This window comes from Coregonus clupeaformis, chromosome 1 (assembly GCF_020615455.1).
Source record: "Coregonus clupeaformis isolate EN_2021a chromosome 1, ASM2061545v1, whole genome shotgun sequence".
Classification (NCBI taxonomy): Eukaryota; Metazoa; Chordata; class Actinopteri; order Salmoniformes; family Salmonidae; genus Coregonus; species Coregonus clupeaformis.
The window spans coordinates 38,585,405-38,604,198 of record NC_059192.1 but is presented as its reverse complement, the minus strand read 5'-3'; positions in this window follow the sequence as shown (position 1 = coordinate 38,604,198).

Below are 18,794 nucleotides of genomic sequence, written 5' to 3'. Positions count from 1 at the left end.
CTCCCGTCTATCTACCTCTCTGTCAACCGGACGGGACCTCCTAGTGTTGACACGGAGCCCCACCGATCCAACACGACTGGTCTGCCGACGAAATCGTCTGATGTGGTTTCAACAGGCTTCCCGTTACTATGTCGACCACGTAGATCCATCTGCTAGCCCCGGCCCGCTAGCACACGCAAGCCGGGCCTCTTGCTCGCCAGTGCTGTAGTAGCCCCCGAGCTACCTCCAAACTCTCCTATTGCTGTTCACCGGACCTTATGATAACTTAGCTATACAGCTGATGCCTGCTGGACTGTTCCTTTATACGGTACCGCATCCTGTTTATGTTTAGCCTCAGCACAAACTTTGTCGCCATTACCAGCTGTTGTCTTAGCTGTCTCGAATAACACCTGTGATTGCTTTATGCCTCTCTCCCATGTCAATATGCCTTGCTTATTGCTGTTTCCGTTATTTCTTATTGTAGTATTTCACTGTAGATCCCCCAGCCCAGCTCAACCTGCCTTAGATAGCTCCTTTGTCCCACCCCGCATACACGCGGAGACCGACTCAATCGGTATCTCCAGTGATGCTCTCTCTTTCATCGTTACCCAACGCTTAGGTTTACCTCCACTGTACTCATATCCTTCCATATCCTTGTCTGTACATAATGCCCTGACTCTATTCTACAACGCCCGGAAATCTGCCCCTTTTTTTCTCTGTACCCAACACACTAGAAGACCAGTTCTTAAAGCCTTTAGCCGTATCCTTATTCTACTCCTCCTCTTTTCCTCTGGTGATGTAGAGGTTAACCCAGGCCCTGTAGCCCCCAGTATCACTCATCACTCCTACTCCCCAGGCGATATCATTTGTTGACTTCTGTAACCGTAAAAGCCTTGGTTTCTTGCACGTTAACATCCGAAGCCTCCTCCCTAAGTTTGAGTTATTCACTGCGTTAGCGCACTCCGCCAACCCTGATGTTCTAGCAGTGTCTGAATCCTGGCTTAGGAAGGCCACCAAAAATTCAGAAATGTCCATCCCCAACTACAACATTTTCCGTCTCGATAGAACTGCCAAAGGGGGTGGGATTGCAATCTACTGTAGAGCCTGCAGAGCTCTATCATACTATCAAGGTCTGTGCCCAAACAGTTTGAGCTTCTACTTCTAAAAATCCACCTTTCCAGAAATAAGTCTCTCACTGTTGCCGCTTGCTACAGACCCCCCTCAGCCCGAGCTGTGCCCTGGACACCATATGTGAACTGATTGCTCCCCATCTATCCTCAGAGATCGTACTGCTTGGTGACCTAAACTGGGATATGCTTAACACCCCGGCCAACCTACAATCTAAACTAGATGCCCTCAATCTCACACAAATTATCAAGGAACCTACCAGGTACAACCCTAAATCCATGAACATGGGCACCCTCATAGATATCATCCTGACTAACTTACCCTCTAAATACACCTCCGCTGTCTTCAACCAGGATCTCAGCGATCACTGCCTTATTGCCTGCGTCCGTAACGGGTCCGTGGTCAAACGACCACCCCTCATCACTGTCAAACGCTCCCTAAAACACTTTAGCGAGCAGGCCTTCCTAATTGACCTGGCCCAGGTATCCTGGATGGATATCGATCTCATTCCGTCAGTAGAGGATGCCTGGTTGTTCTTTAAAAGTGCTTTCCTCTCAATCTTAAATAAGCATGCCCCATTCAAAAAATGCAGAACTAAGAACAGATATAGCCCCTGGTTCTCCTCAGACTTGACTGCCCTTGACCAGCACAAAAACATCCTGTGGTGTACTGCATTAGCATCGAACAGCCCCCGTGATATGCAACTTTTCAGGGAAGTCAGGAACCAATATACACAATCAGTTAGGAAAGCAAAGGCTAGCTTTTTCAAACAGAAATTTGCATCCTGTAGCATTATCTCCAAAAAGTTTTGGGACACTGTAAAGTCCATGGAGAATAAGAGCACCTCCTCCCAACTGCCCACTGCACTGAGGCTAGGAAACACTGTCACCACCGATAAATCTACAATAATCGAGAATTTCAACAAGCATTTTGCTACGGCTGGCCATGCTTTCCACCTGGATACCACTACCCCGGCCACCAGCTCTGCACCCTTCGCTACAACTTGCCCATGCCCCCCGGTGACGCTCGGATCCACCTCTGCGGACGACATCATTTTGTATACATCTGGCCCTTCATTGGACACTGTGTTAACAAACCTCCAAACGAGATTGAACGCCATACAACACTCCTTCCGTAGCCTCCAACTGCTCTTAAACACTAGTAAGACTAAATGCATGCTCTTCAACCAAACGCTGCTTGCACCCGCCCACCCGACTAGAATCACTACTCTCGGCGTGTCTGACCTAGAGTATGTGGACAACTACAAATACCTAGGTGTCTGGTTAGACTGTAAACTCTCCTTCCAGACTCACATTAAGCATCTCCAATCAAAAGTTAGATCTAGAATCGGCTTCCAATTTTGCAACAAAGTCTCCTTCACTCATGCTGCCAAACATGCCCTCGTAAAACTGACTATCCTACCGATCCTTGACTTCGGCGATGTAATTTACAAAATAGCCTCCAACACTCTACTCAGCAAATTGGATGTAGTCTATCACAGTGCCATCCGTTTTGTCACCAAAGCCCCATATAATACCCACCACTGTGACCTGTACGCTCTTGTTGGCTGGTCCTCACTACATATTCGTCGCCAAACCCACTGGCTCCAGGCCATCTATAAATCACTGCTAGGCAAATCCCCGCCTTATCTTAGCTCATTGGTCACCATAGCAACACCCACCCGTAGTCTGCGCTCCAGCAGGTATATCTCACTGGTCATCCCCAAAGCCAACACCTCCTTTGGCCGCCATTCCTTCCAGTTCTCTGCTGCCAATGACTGGAACGAACTGCAAAAATCTCTGAAGCTGGAGACTCTTATCTCCCTCACTAACTCTAAGCGTCAGATGTCAGAGGAGCTTACCGATCACTTCATCTGTACACAGCCATTCTGAAATTAGGCCACCCAACTACCTCATCCCCATATTGTTATTTATTTTGCTAATTTACACCCCAGTATCTCTATTTGCACATCATCTTTTGCGCATCTATCATTCCAGTGTTAATACGAAATTGTAACTATTTTGCACTATGGCCTATTTATTTCTTACCTCCATAACTTACTACATTCGCACACACTGTATATATATTTTCTGTTGTATTTTTGACTATGTTTTGTTTACCCCATATGTAACTCTGTGTTTATGTTTTTAATTGCACTGCTTTGCTTTATCTTGGCCAGGTCGCAGTTGTAAATGAGAACTTGTTCTCAACTGGTTTCCCTGGTTAACTAAAGGTGAAATAAAATAAATAAATAAAAAACAAATAAAAATATATTTTCTTCAAAGTATCCACCTTTGCCTTGATGACAGTTTTGCACACGCTTGGCTTTCTCTCAACCAGCTTCCTGAGGTAGTCACCTGGAATGCATTTCAATTAACAGGTGTGCCTTCTTAAAAGTTAAGTTGTGGAATTTCTTTCCTTCTTAATGCATTTGAGCCAATCAGTTGTATTGTGACAAGGTAGGGGTGGTATACAGAAGATAGCCCTATATGGTAAAAGTCCAAGTCCATATTATGGCAAGAACAGCTCAAATAAGCAAAGGGAAATTACATTCCATCATTACTTTAAGACATGAAGGTCAGTCAATACAGAACATTTCAAGAACTTTGGAAGTTTCTTCAAGTGCAGTTGCAAAAAACATCAAGCGCTATGATGACATTGGCTCTCATGAGGACCGGCACAGGAAAGGAATACCCAGAGTTAACTCTGCTGCAGAGGATGAGTTGATTAGAGTTACCAGCCTCAGAAATTGCAGCCAAAATAAATGCTTCACAGAGTTCAAGTAACAGACACATCTCAACATCAACTGTTCAGAGGGGACTGTGTGAACCAGGCCTTCATGGTCGAATTGCTGCAAAGAAACCACTACTAAGAAGAAGATACCTGCTTGGGCCAAGAAACACGAGCAATGGACCTTATACCGGTGGAAGTTTGTCCTTTGGTCTGGAGTCCATATTGGAGATTTTGGGTTCCAACCTCTGTGTCTTTGTGAGCCGTGGTGTAGGTGAACGGATGATCTCTGCATGTGTATTTCCCACTGTAAAGCATGGAGGAGGAGGTGTTATGTTTTGGGGGGGCTTTGTTGGTGACACTGTCTGTGATTTATTTAGAATTCAAGGCACACTTAACCAACATGGCTACCACAGCATTCTACAATCATACGTCATACCATCTGGTTTGGGATTAATGGGACTATCATTTGTTTTTCAACAGGACAATGACCCAACACACCTCCATGCTGTGTAAGGGCTATTTTACCAAGAAGTAGAGTGATGGAGTGCTGCATCAGATGACCTGGCCTCTCAACCCAATTGAGATGGTTTGGGATGAGTCCGACCGCAGAGTGAAGGAAAAGCAGCCAACAAGTGCTCAGCATATGTGAGAACTCCTTCAAGACTGTTGGAAAAGCATTCCAGGTGAAGCTGGTTGAGAGAATGCCAAGAGTGTGCAAAGCTGTCATCAGGGCAAAGGGTGGCTATTTGAAGAATCTCAAATATAAAATATATTTTGATTTGTTTAAAACTTTTTTGTTACTACATGATTCCATGTGTTATTTCATAGTTTTGATGTCTTCACTATTATTATACAATGTAGAAAATAGGAAAACATAAAGAAAAACCCTTGAATGAGTAGGTGTGTCCAAACTTTTGACTGGTACTGTAAGTACAGGCTACTGCAGCTTGAACAGCTGATTTGTTTAGTTTTTTTATTATTATCCAGAATCAACCTTACACAGTTAATGTTTCAGTGCAAATTGTGTATGCATTAATCTAATACAGTACTATCATTCACACATTAAACTTCATAGAAATGCACTCGATTGCTCTTATAATTGTGGCGTGTCCTAATGTTCCCGTGCATTCAGGCAATTTACTGCCTTTAAGTCTCAATTATACAGAGACCACAAGGGATATCAAAGGTCTGTGGAAAGTGCTCAATTTCAACTTGCAGACAACATTTTAATGTGCCCAATAGACATTTGTCAGTTCAGATGTTTACATTTGTCTGAAGGATCATTTGCAAGAGAGCAGAGAAATTAGTTGCCCTTTTATGGGATGTGAAAAAACATGCTGTAAAATCTACATTTGCGTGTCACATATCCAGAACACACAAAAACAGCTCCGTCAAAAATGCATATGAGACAGTGTTGGAAACACAAACTGAAAATGTTACTGAGACCCCTGGTGTGTCTACAGAGAATTACTTTTCCGAGGACCTAGAGGCAGGCGGCCCCTTGGACAGTGTTGATGAAGCTCTCTTTAAGAAAAATCTTAGACTGTTTTATTTAAAGCTTCAGGCAAAGTTATTGTTACATGTCTCTGTCATTCAGTCGATTATTGAAGAATTTCAAGATATATCTTCTTTCAAAGCTCAAGGAGATGTTGGGTGTACTTGGCATTCCTGAGAATGATTTTAAAAATGTAATTGAACAGCTCCAAAAGGAGGATCTTCTCAAGGCCTGTAATGGTTCTTTACGAACAGATCAGCGTCGGAAGACTATCTTTAAAAACACTTTCAATTATGTTGAACCTGTGCTCTTGTATTTAGGCACTAATTAATCTGGGAAAGAGTGCTTTGCCCAGTATGTCGCTATAAATAAAACACTTGGTGCCCTTTTTGAGTCAGAGACATTCAAGACACAGTATGAGAAAGCACACACTCACATTTCTGATAAGGAAATATTTCAAGATATTTGGGATGGACAGAATATTGCAGACATTGCTTTATTTAAAACATAATCACCATCTTTAGCCTTAATACTATATCAAGATGCATTTGAGGTTGCAAATCCTTTGGGATCAGGGAAAAAGAAACACAAGGTGCTTGCTTTCGATCTTACTCTAGTTGACATTTTGCCTTATAACAGGTCAAATATTGATCACATGCAACTAGTCCTTCTGTGCAGAGAGCAAGATTTTAAGCATTTTGGACAGGAATTAGTTCTTAACCCATTTCTAAGAGATCTTAAGGAGCTAGAGGATGGTGGTATTGTTTTAGCAGATGGACGTGGCTTGAGAGATGCTTGATGTGCCATAGCTGGAGATAATCTGGGATCTCACAGTATTGGGGGTTTTGTGAAACATTTCAGCCGGAGTACATATTTCTGTCTTTTGTCGATATTATGACATTTCTTTTTGTCTAATCCACTGTCAACTGGTTCAAGAAGAACTGCCCAGTCCTATAAAGAACATGTACAGTACATAGAAGCTAATGACAAAGACAGTGCATGGGGTGTCAAATTTGATTACCTATTTAATGAGTTTAGGTACTTCCATGTGGAGGGCAGGTGGATCGCAGGTGGATCACAAGAGGAATCACAGACATACATACTGTGTAGCTCAGTTGGTAGAGCATGGCGCTTGCAACGCCAGAGTTGTGAGTTCGTTTCCCACGGGGGGCCAGTATGAAAATGTATGCACTCACTAACTGTAAGTCGCTCTGGATAAGAGCGTCTGCTAAATGACTAAAATGTAAATGTAAACTAATACATGATCACATACAAACGTGTAACAGAGTTAAGAACGTGCCGTAAACTCACTCTACAGCTAGCTTGAAATGTCACGGATGGAGCCAACTCAACTCTGGACCTCGAAGCCAGTGCCACTGCTTTTTTTCATTGTTCCCCTCTAATCAGGGACTGATTTAGACCTGGGACACCAGGTGGGTGCAATTAATTATCAGGTAGAACAGAAAACCAGCAGGCTCCAGACCTCGTAGCGTAAGAGTTGAATACCCCTGATCTAGACTAATCACATTCCCCATCTCACCTCTCCCTGGCTACCGTATGTAGACATGATCCAACTCTGTGAACACATTGACTATACTGACCGCAAGCATGTAGGTTAGATATGAGAGCATTGCTTGGTTTTTAAGAAGTTTCAGTGCTCCTACAGTTTGCAAACAAAGTAATTGTGACACTATTTATGTTTTTATGGTGATCATGGTGACAGTCTTATCATAAAGATGGGCAACTCTCGGAATGGAATTAGTTTAATCAGGTATGTTAGCTGGGGCTGGGGTAAAAGTGTGACACCAATCAGGCCCCAGAGGGCTGGAGTACCACGATGAGGATGACCAGATCAAGATGGAATCAACAGACTCAACTCAAGATCCAGCATGATCTGATACAGGGCTCTCTTGGAGAGTTATCGTCTTGTAGTTTTCTCCAACCCTAATCTAGTGCACCGGATTATAATAACCAGCTGGTTGATTAGCTACAGGAGGGTAACTCTCCAGGAGACCTGAACCTCCACCTAGTCCCCCCACCCTTTTCTCTTGTAACCTCTTTCCCTCTACTATAGCCATCTTTGGTGATTGGACTGAGAGGGATGTAAACACAGACAAGCTTGCATATACAACATGTAACAATGTGTGATTCATTCACCATTACATCATCATTTAAAATAAAGTGAAAGTTTGTTTCATATTCTTGTTTGTTTGTGTTAAGGAGGTCCAGTAGGTTAATATGAATAGTACTGATGACTGTATTGGTTGACTTGAGTGAAATATTATGTTTTTTATGTTTTGGTTGTAATACTTTCTGTAACTGGTCTCATCACCTGCTGCTTGCATTTCAATAGCTAAGTTTCTTATGAATTACACAATTGTCAGAAAGTCAGGATAAATCAGGCAAAGATGCTGCAACATCAGTCAACAGCCATCTTAGTGCAGAACAACATTGCCTGGACACATATGTATTATTTGGCATGAGACTCCAAATAATATTGGAGACATGGGCAAAGAGGAGCTAGTACAGACGATCAAGGTCAGAATAGACATAGCTATAAAGTTATACTCCTGTTTGATGAAACTGTCGCGGCATTATACTATTGTATGTAATTTCAGCATTGGTTTCATTAGCTAACGTAACTAACTAGCTAGCAAAGGTGGAGAGGTCGATTTGATGCAACAAAATGAACATTTGTAGCCAATCTGCGCTCATGCCTGCTAGATAGTTAATTGAACTAATGAATGTTGAGGGTCAATGAGCATGGTTACATGCACACAATAATGTGATTATTGTGGATACTTGGGTTAATATAATAGTTTGTTTAAAATGTTTACATGCTTTGCAAGAAGAATGATTTCCCTAATAATGATTTCCATAATAATCCTGTTATATGCGAAATCAGGCTACTGATGGGACTTTTGATGAATGCGGAAAAGCGCAAATCGAAATAAACGTTCTACCACCATGGGGGGAAATTAACTTTTTGGTCCACCATAAACAAATCTACCAGCCCCTCCGATTTTGTACCTTTTTTGGGCGCACAATTACACCCCCAAAAATACAAATGGATTTATTAGTACGAAGTAATAGGGTATGTTGCTTAATTTCATTTTCATTTCTGTGACCTGCATCATTTAACACTCAGAGCGCCGGAATTCCATAACTACTAGAATGGCCATGACGGTCATTCTGACCATTGATATTTCAACTGTATAAATATTCCATAATAAATTGCTAAATGAATACATCAGGACACAAAATGCAAATTGTAGTCAGTCAGAAAATGTATTGATTGATCCAGAAGCGCATAGACTGTAAATGCTCAAATAAGATGATAGCGTATTTTCTGACTGTAAGACAATAGTTGCCTGTCCAGCTGGCCCATCCAACCTACACCTAAACTATATTGAAACTAATTTCACACATATCATAATCATAATAATAATAATCGATGTGGCCTAAAGATAAGGTTAAATTGACAATGGTCTGATGGGTGAAAATATGATCAATTGTCGAGCAGAGAATGGAAGAGACTGCTGACCTGCGCAGCGTGCATTGACAAAGAAGTAAGGAGCTTACCAAATAGCACTTCTTCCATATCATCATACAGAGGTCCATTCAGGCCAGATGTTTTGATTGCTATACCCTATCAGAAAGAGCAGATTCCAAGGTTTCTAATGAATCTATTTTTGCAAAAACAAATTGTGCGGATGGTCTGTGTTTCAAAATATAAATTTTTCCTAGAATAACCATGGCTCCATGCATTCCTCATGTGAGTAGGCTACTGATGACAATCAGCAATAGCCATTTTGGATATTCCATTATACAGTATTCTTACGGTAAAATATGTGTGTTGACTGTGGTAGGGCAGGGCCTGTGATGTCTGCTAAACAAATAAGTTGATTTCATTGGCATGGGCAGCCATAGCCTTGGCTACTAAGCACAGATAAATACAACTCAAAACATTATATTCTGTTCTTTTGAAATAAAGTGCCTTGTATCATGTTTTTTTATAGCCTTCCTAAACTAAATATTAATTGATTTATTTGTGATTGTGTATATTAACACTAGAAAGGTAGAGAGCATCATAATGACTAAAATCTAATTTAAATGTTTAGTTACTACCATTTTTAAAGTCAAGTCCCCCTCCTTGACTTTTCCTAAGTAGTCTATATAACACATGGTTGTTAGAATCTTAATATCACAAACAGAACTGGAGTTTTAACCACTTGGAGAGCCGGGGTTGAGCATGACAAGGGCGTTTTTTAAATGGTTTTCCCCGTCCTGCTCCGCTCCTTCTCTGATAGTTGAATGTGCCATGCCCAGTTGATAATCACCCCGATAATTGCCTCGAAACTGAACCTAAATTATACCGAAACTAATTTCAGACATATAACAACAGATGAAATAAATGGAGTATAGTTTGATGGGGGAGAAAAGGGGAGAATGGGTCAGTTGAAGAGTGAGGGGAAGCGAACAATGCATAATTATGTAATCACCAATTGTGAATGAAGAACAGGACGGGCCATTCTATTCTAATTATAATCTCAAAATGGTGTACCCTATATTGAGGGAGATTTTTTAGTGGACTATGAGATAAAACTGAGTTAATCACGAACATATAGTTAGAATTCTCTGTTGCTAGGCAAGAACTTAAATGGGTCATTTCACTGTGTGTGTGTGTGAAGTGGGAATCTGACCAAGGGTCAAATTGCTCGCTCTTACCTAAATCCATGGCTGTCCTACCTTATCAGAGACTGAAACCAGACTGTGGCCTTTTGCCTCTCTCCTCAAACAAATTGGAAAGAGCGGCGCCAGGGTTGAACAGAGTTCAGGCTAAACCTTTGTCTCTCCTTGGCTTTCTTCTTGATTGATTACAGCATGATGGGGTGGGGTTTGTGTATGTTTGAAAGATTAAGTGTGAACCTGTCATGTCCAACAATGTCCAACATGTCTTCAGGTCAAGCCCTGGAGAGCCGGGGTTGAACAGAGTTTAAACTGGACATGAGTGTTTTTGCATGACAAGGGCGTGATTGATTGTAATAATATTGTTTCTAAACTGAATGACAGTCGAATTTAGCCGCCATCATAGACAAATGAAGTGGGTGGAGCGATAGAGAGCAGGAAACTGAAGAGGGAGGGGTTTTGAGCTAGAAGGGATGAGAATGGGACTATATAGATGGGGAGCAGAGAGAGAGAAGGGGGCTACTCTGCAGACCAGCACGGCTTTGTTGAAATTGTAATAAAGACAAATATTGATTCTACAAAAACTCTGGAAGAACTTTGATTTTTAATAAAGTATAGTGATTATTTCCCACATAATAATTGCCGACCCCAGACGGAACTGGGCAAAGAGGTCCTTGAGTGCTTCGCCATCGGAGAAAGTTTGAGCGAGTCACACAGATACAGTGGCCACTGTTAAATAAAGGTAAGTGGCATTCTTACTATTAGCATAGAACTATATGATTCAAACAACCTGAATCTGAGGGTAGGGTATGGAAGGGGTCTCTCCAGCATTAAGGACTAAATTTAGGAAAAGTACAGAGTTTTTGTTGGAATAAGAAATAAGCATGAATGCAATGTTATTGAATATAAGTGTAAATAACTTAAATCCTACGGATACCGCTTTGGAGAGCTAAAATTAGCACCCCAGAGGGCTGAATGGGTAGGTGGCTAGCGCTATGGTTATCGCTCTAATGTGTTTATCATTGTTAGAGGCTGCTCGGGGGTAGGTGGCTAGCCAAGAGTCACCTACGGTTATTTTTATATTATTTTTATTCATTTAGCAGACCGCTCTAACGTGTTTATAATTGTTAGAGGCTGCTCGGGGGTAGGTGGTACAGTGGGGAAAAAAGTATTTAGTCAGCCACCAATTGTGCATGTTCTCCCACTTAAAAAGATGAGGCCTGTAATTTTCATCATAGGTACACGTCAACTATGACAGACAAATTGAGACCAAAAAAATCCAGAAAATCACATTGTAGGATTTTTAATGAATTTATTTGCAAATTATGGTGGAAAATAAGTATTTGGTCACCTACAAACATGCAACATTTCTGGCTCTCACAGACCTGTAACTTCTTCTTTAAGAGGCTCCTCTGTCCTCCACTCGTTACCTGTATTAATGGCACCTGTTTGAACTTGTTATCAGTATAAAAGACACCTGTCCACAACCTCAAACAGTCACACTCCAAACTCCACTATGGCCAAGACCAAAGAGCTGTCAAAGGACACAAGAAACAAAATTGTAGACCTGCACCAGGCTGGGAAGACTGAATCTGCAATAGGTAATGATAGATTAATTTGTATTTTAAGAATAATGACTAAAGGATTTCACCCCAAATACAGTATAAATGTGTGAACGGTGTTAGAGTTTTATAATGTAGTGGCAACCCACTAACAGAGGAGGGCGGGACTAAACATTCCAGGGTGAAGGGGACTGAGAAAACGGGTAAAAAAAAGCCTCCTAAAGGTGGGCGGAGCAAAGTGCCTTTGTGTGTCAAGGGGTATAAAGCTGTATGTATGTTTTTTGGCGGCGGAGCTCTCCATGATTAAAAATACAGATCATTCTTGCTGGTTGTGGACCTTGAATCATTTATGATTATAACCAGAGCCTTACAACCCCTGGTAATGATTCAAGCTTAGGTTAAATTAGAGATAGAAATTCTCATGACAAGTGGTCCTTCGAGCCGGATCTCAAAAATACGTCTTTGTCGTTCTAAGGACACCGAAACCGTGCACGGGCGGATGATAGCATCCGTGGAGAATAGTCCTGGCCTTCGACGTTAAGGTTATAAACAGGCCGGTGATGAATCTTATGAACGATAAAGACGTTAACGAGATTGAAAAAGCATTTAATCCCGACTGCAAGGAGGAGGTCAGTAATTTTTATTCATTTTTTTTCGTGAGATTATTTGAATTTGTATGAGAATAATAATTATTGTGAAGGGCAGAGAATAGTTACCAAAATCTCATAAGATAATTATAAAGGAAGGAAGGGGGGTCTGAAATTGACCCTAGGTGAATAGCTATTACCAAAATAATCTAGTTAATATTGAGATTGTACGAGATACAGTCTTTACAATATAAACAGGAAGGGGGATAATTATCGTCGTGTGAGATAGATACATTAAACAGGTTGAGAGTCAGAAGCAGCTGGGGATTTGCTCTAACTCTGTCTATTTCATAAAACTGGAGCAGTTACGACCTCTAGGTTACGGATAGTGTTAGCAAAGAATCGTATAAGGTTGTATAAATGTGAGACTTAATGATCCATCGAAATACGTGATAATTGTTTCAAGGGAGTGACTAACATAAGTCGCATGAGAAAAAATGGTTGTCCCATCCATTTAAAACTGGGGTCTTAAACTCTGGGTTACGGGTTGAAGAATTTAAATGGTTGATTACAAAAGCAGATCATAACATTTTTCAAAAGTCGCACTATTAATAAGTCCCAAAGGAAATAATTCTGGATGGAATTATTACTAAAGGGGGGGGGGGATTTCTTATTTTGCTACCATGGGGAATAAATATTCTAAAGAGGTCAGAGAATTAACGGGGGATGAAAGATATATGTTAGGGAGGGATCGAATGAATATGTTTTATGGATCCATTTGGGAGAAGAGGTATGGATTTATTGGGCATCTCGATGTGGAGAAATTAGAGGCTAAACTGTGGAACGGATTTGAAAAAACAGTGAGGGGAGGGGCTAGAGACAGCGAGAGTATGGCTTTTGGAAGCGCGAAGATAAGAGGAAGTGCTTTAACTGTAACAAAGAGGGACATTTTGCCAGGAGTGTAGGACCCGTGTAAATACTGTAACAAAACAGGTCATAACCATCGCGACTGCAGAGCTAAGCGAAAGGGCAATGTCCAGGAAATGACTATTTTTTGGTTCCTCGGGTAAAATGTTTGAAGAAGTAATTTGTGTTGATTAAGAATTGGCTAGAAACACCACGAAGCGATTATTTGAGAGGTACCTATACATTTCTAACGATATATACGTATGCACTTTCTCACCCAAACGTAGACGTACGTCATGGGTGAGAAAGTAGAGAATATTTACATTTGCATTTTTGGTCATTTAGCTGACGCTCTTGTCCGGAGCGACTTGCAGGAGCAATTGGGGTTGGGTGCCTTGTTCGGGGGCACATCGGCAGATTTTTCGCCTGGTTGGCTCGGGGATTAGAACCGGTGACAGTACATAGTTCAGATGATAGGAATATCATTGGGTGTATGCTTGTCAGCGATATCAAGTATTTGTTTTATTGATTGGGGCCGAATCGGGGAGAGCAGTTGAAGGGATTGGGTGGCGAGCTGGAATGGCGATGGAGCTGTGAGGGTTGTTTGGGTTGGGGACAAAGGAAAATGATTTGTGGTTCTGGTTCCCGGGTAAAAGGGTTGTACTTGCTTGACTAGATCGAGCAGAAGTTTTAATAGTTGAATGAAAAGCATTTATTTGACGAAGTCTAATTGTTATTACTTTATTCGATAGGTTGCTTAACACCAGTAGTGTATGCAAATAATTGGTCAATTCTAAAATTATAATTTGGTTTCGTTACGTGAACAATGGGATATCATTTTTACTATTAGGATGATGGATTGAATAAACATTGGTTATAAGTATGAAGTTATTAAACAATAGGTTTATATTTTAAAAATCATAAATGCAACAGGTTGCAATGATTAAAGTAATAGTAAATTGGGAATATACAGTAATAATAATAATAATAATAATAATAATAATAATATAATAATAATAATAATAATAATAATAAGCCATTTAGCAGACAGGCCATGAACACAGAGGACGTGGCCAGAGCGGTAGAAGGAATGACCCACCCTAAAACAGGAATAGTAAGGTTTGGGCTGCCGTTAGAGGGCAATGGGTTTCAGGGGATGCCCAGAGGACACTTTTGCCATGGGCCGATCACGGAGAGTATGTTGGGAAAATAACTGAATTGTGTAATAGCCTCAGAGAGACATGCAATCCATCATGAGCAGAATAACAGACAGGACAGAGCCAGGAAAGAAAGAAAAGAGAGAAAAGCCTAATAGACGTCTATTTCCCAGCTTTGAGCATGAGGAAGATAAGGCGTGACTAGTCCTTGAGGGAGAAAGAGTAAAACCCTTTGATCCAAATTGTGAGGTGTTTGAATTGGCTACTATTGACTTAGCACTTCAACAGGAACAATAGAAGGGGACACAGATTTTCCTAGGGGGTTGATCAAATAATTGATAATGGATCATTTGAGATGAGATCACATGTAGCAGATTTAGGGTAATCAATAAAATAATCATTGTATACTCGATGAATTTTGAGTGGTTTTATGGATTAGTTATGAGGAATTAGATTGATACAAACAATTATTGATGGGTTAGGACTGGGGATATCTGTATCATGTTTTGTGTGTACTACCATCTTCAGAGTACTGATGGTAATTGAAGGTTAACAAAATGTATAACCAGGAGAAAGAGATTCGTTTCTCTCATTGGAATGTTGCCCAGGGCGAGGGGGAGCAGTAGTGAAGTTAGGCAGTATTTAGGTCATAAAAGTGAACTACCAAATTAAGTTGAGCCTGGCTTCTTGATTGTTGTTTTTCAATTGGGTTTTTCAAATAAAAAACAACACACCCAGTATGATGTTTATAAAGGGTTGTTATGTTGAATTTAGGGAATTTTCAACAGTTCATAGGTGGTGTTTACTAGGCTGTGGGATGGAACGGTTTGTTAGGTGATATTTGAAACATTAAAATAACAGAAGAGAGAGAGAGCTTTCCCTGAATGAAAGATACCTGTTGCTAGTCAATTGTACTAATCTTGGATTACTTTTAAGGGATAGAAGTAAGTTGAGATATTATCAAATGTTGTCATTTACATTTCATTTTTATTAGGCTTTAATAAACAACAAGTTGGTATTTGAAACTAAATTAATGCATTGAGCTGCAGTAATCAGAGGAAGGCACAATCTAATGCGAAACAGCTGTTGCCTAGATCATTGATACAATTTAAGATCGGGACTAGCTGTCCAGAAATAGATGAAGAATGATGAGCTTTTTGGGAATGATAAACTGCTGTAAAGCTTGGGTACTCCATTATGTACTGCATACTGGTAAATTATGTGATTTTATCTGTGGGAAGGCAATGGCAGCCCATGGTAAAATCATTTGGAACTCTGAGGAGGAAGAACAATTTATGTTGTTGCTCACTTCCCAAACAGTCTTAGCGTTTCCTACATATATCAGGGATTTACCCAAATGGTAGAGAGTAAAGAGGGATATGATATTGGTCGTGATTTAAAGATGGTGATGTTTTTTTTTTTTTGGTGGGCTATTAGATATAACTGGGTTAATCACGCACATAGAGGTTTTTATTCTTTGTTGCTAGGCAGAAGACTTAGGTGACCTAGGGTCGAAGTGCTTGCTCTTACTTCAATCCATGGCTGTCTTTTGTCTCTCTTCAAACATTGTGAAGGGAGCGGCACCAGGGTTAAGCAGAGTTCAGGCTGAAACCGGTCTCTCCTTTGCCATCTTCTTGATTGATTACAGCATGAAGGGGGGGTTTGTGTTAGGGGTGAAATATTTAAATATGGACCTGTCATGTCCAACCATCAGTCTTCAGGTCAAGCCCGGGAGAGCGGGGGTAGAACAGAGTTTGAACTAAACATAAGTGTTTTTACAAGATAAGATATTGATTGATTGGATTACTAATTGATTCTGAGCTGAATGAAAGTCAAATTTAGCCGCCATAAAAGACAAAGAAAGTGGGAGGAGCAATAAAGAAGCAAGGGACAGTCTCAAAAATAAATAAGGGATGGCAATTGGATGATGAATTACCTAAGTGATTGTTTAGGTAGGTGGTAGGATTGACACATGAGCAGAACTATGTGTCAAGAGGGGGGAAGAGGCTAATGGTAAGATTAAATAATATACGAAGGAGAGGACAAGATACTTTTTTTTTTTTTAACTTTTTTTTGTTGATACAGTCTAGAAAGAGAATGCAGTCAGAGATAGAAATTGATAGCTGAACATGTGTGAAGATAGTTTAATAACCACACCCGTATGTCAGAGGTTTTGTGCCCCACAGGTTAACTAAAGGAGAAGGTGACCCACTTTATCTAACCAGGTGACTGGTGAGCATCCAGTCCCTAAAGAAGAAAAACTGGAAGCAGGCCTGTTGGGAAGGGCCCTATCAGGTTATATTGGTCACTGCCTTTGCCATTAGAATAGCTGAGAGAGCCACTTGGGTCAACGTTACCCACTGCAAAAAGGTAGGCCCATGCCAACACCATTGAACACACACAGAGTTAAAGAGAAGAACTGGAACCAATAGGGTCTGGGGGTAAACTCTGTTAACGAAGATCCCCTACCCCGACCTTTCATCACTGTGGGGTGTTTATAGAGGTGTGAGTATGGGGTAGTACCACGCAGAAAGACTGAGGACAGGAGAGGGTTGGCGGTTTTTGGGAATATGGATAACTTGGGTTGCATCATAGTCTCGGCAATGGTCTTGATATGTCAGGATCCACCACCAATTATGCTATGCCCTTATCATTGTTAAGAAGTAAAAGAGAAGAGAAGCGACCCGACATACTGACCGTCAAGGACGAGTGGCCTACAAAATGGGAGTCAGAGAAGGGCAGACTGTCAGATTCAAAATAAGGGTTAGGGACGTAGCCAACGTGTGGGGTACATGTCAATAAGCAAATTGGGATTATAAAATCATATTATATTCGTGTTCGGACCCCACGGCGGATTGTTCCTAGACTCAAGTGTTTAAATACACTTGGGGGTAGGGATATGTGTCAAGGGCTGATGTAAATGTGGTGTGGGAGTCAGGCGCAGGACACTGAAGCTTAGTCCAACAGACTTTTACTAGTCAACACTAGGAAAAATACAAACGACGGCCTCAACACAAAACAGAGGCGAGCGATTACGCAAACTGTGCATAAACTACAAAACAAAAAAAAACAGAGAAGAACACGCAGCACCAAAGGACAGGCGGACAATAACACACAAACTAACCAACACAAAGCAGGCAATTTATTGGACACATAATCAGACACAAACGGACACAGGTGCAATAGACAGACAAAACCAATCTAACATCGAAACATCTAACGGTGGTAGCTAGTACTCCGGGGACGGCGAATGCCGAAGCCTGCCCGAGCAAGGAGGAGCAGCAGCCTCGGCAGAATCCGTGACAGTACCCCCCCCTTGACGCGCGGCTCCAGCCGTGCGCCGACCCCGGCCTCGGGGACGACCAGGAGGACGCGGAGCCGGGCGCGTGGGATGACCACTGTGGAACTCAGTCAGGAGAGATGGATCTAGGATATCCCTCCTAGGCACCCAGCACCATTCCTCCGGACCGTACCCTTCCCACTCCACGAGATACTGGAGAACCCATATCCGACGTCTCAAGTCCAAGATGGTCCTGACCGTGTACGCCGGAGCTCCCTCGATGTCCAGTGGGAGCGGAGGGGTCTCTCCTATCTCACCTTCCTGGAGTGGACCAGCTACCACCGGCCTGAGAAGAGACACATGGAACGAGGGGTTAATATTCTTATAATCAATAGGCAGTTGTAACCTGTAACACACCTCGTTCAATCTCCTCAGGACTTTAAAAGGCCCCACAAACCGCCGACCCAGCTTCCGGCAGGGCAGGCGGAGGGGCAGGTTTCGAGTCGAGAGCCAGACTCGATCTCCCGGTGCGTACACCGGACCCTCACTGCGGTGGCGATCGGCGCTCGCCTTCTGTCGACGGATGGCCTGCTGCAGATGGACATGAGCAGCGTTCCACGTCTCCTCCGAGCGCAGAATCCACTCATCCACCGCAGGAGCCTCGATCTGGCTCTCGTGCCATGGTGCCAGAACCGGCTGATACCCGAACACACACTGGAAAGGGGTTAGATTGGTGGAGGAGTGGCGGAGAGAGTTCTGTGCCATCTCTGCCCAGGGGATATACCTTGACCACTCCTCCGGCCGGCCCTGGCAATAGGACCTCAGAAACCTACCCACATCCTGGTTGACTCATTCTACCTGCCCATTGCTCTCTGGGTGGTAACCCGAGGTAAGGCTCACCGAGACCCCCAAGCGTTCCATGAACGCCCCCCAGACTCTGGAGGTGAACTGGGGACCTCGGTCAGACACTATATCCTCGGGAACCCCATAGTGCCGGAAAACGTGGGTAAATAGGGCCTCAGCGGTCTGTAGGGCAGTAGGGAGACCCGGCATTGGGAGGAGATGACAGGCCTTGGAAAACCGATCCACAACGACCAAAATGGTGGTATTCCCCTGGGAGGGGGGAAGGTCGGTTACAAAATCCACCGAGAGGTGGGACCAAGGTCGTTGTGGAACGGGCAGGGGATGTAACTTTCCCCTGGGCAGGTGTCTAGGCGCCTTACACTGGGCGCACACCGAGCAGGAGGAGACATAAACCCTCACACCGGAGCCGGAGTG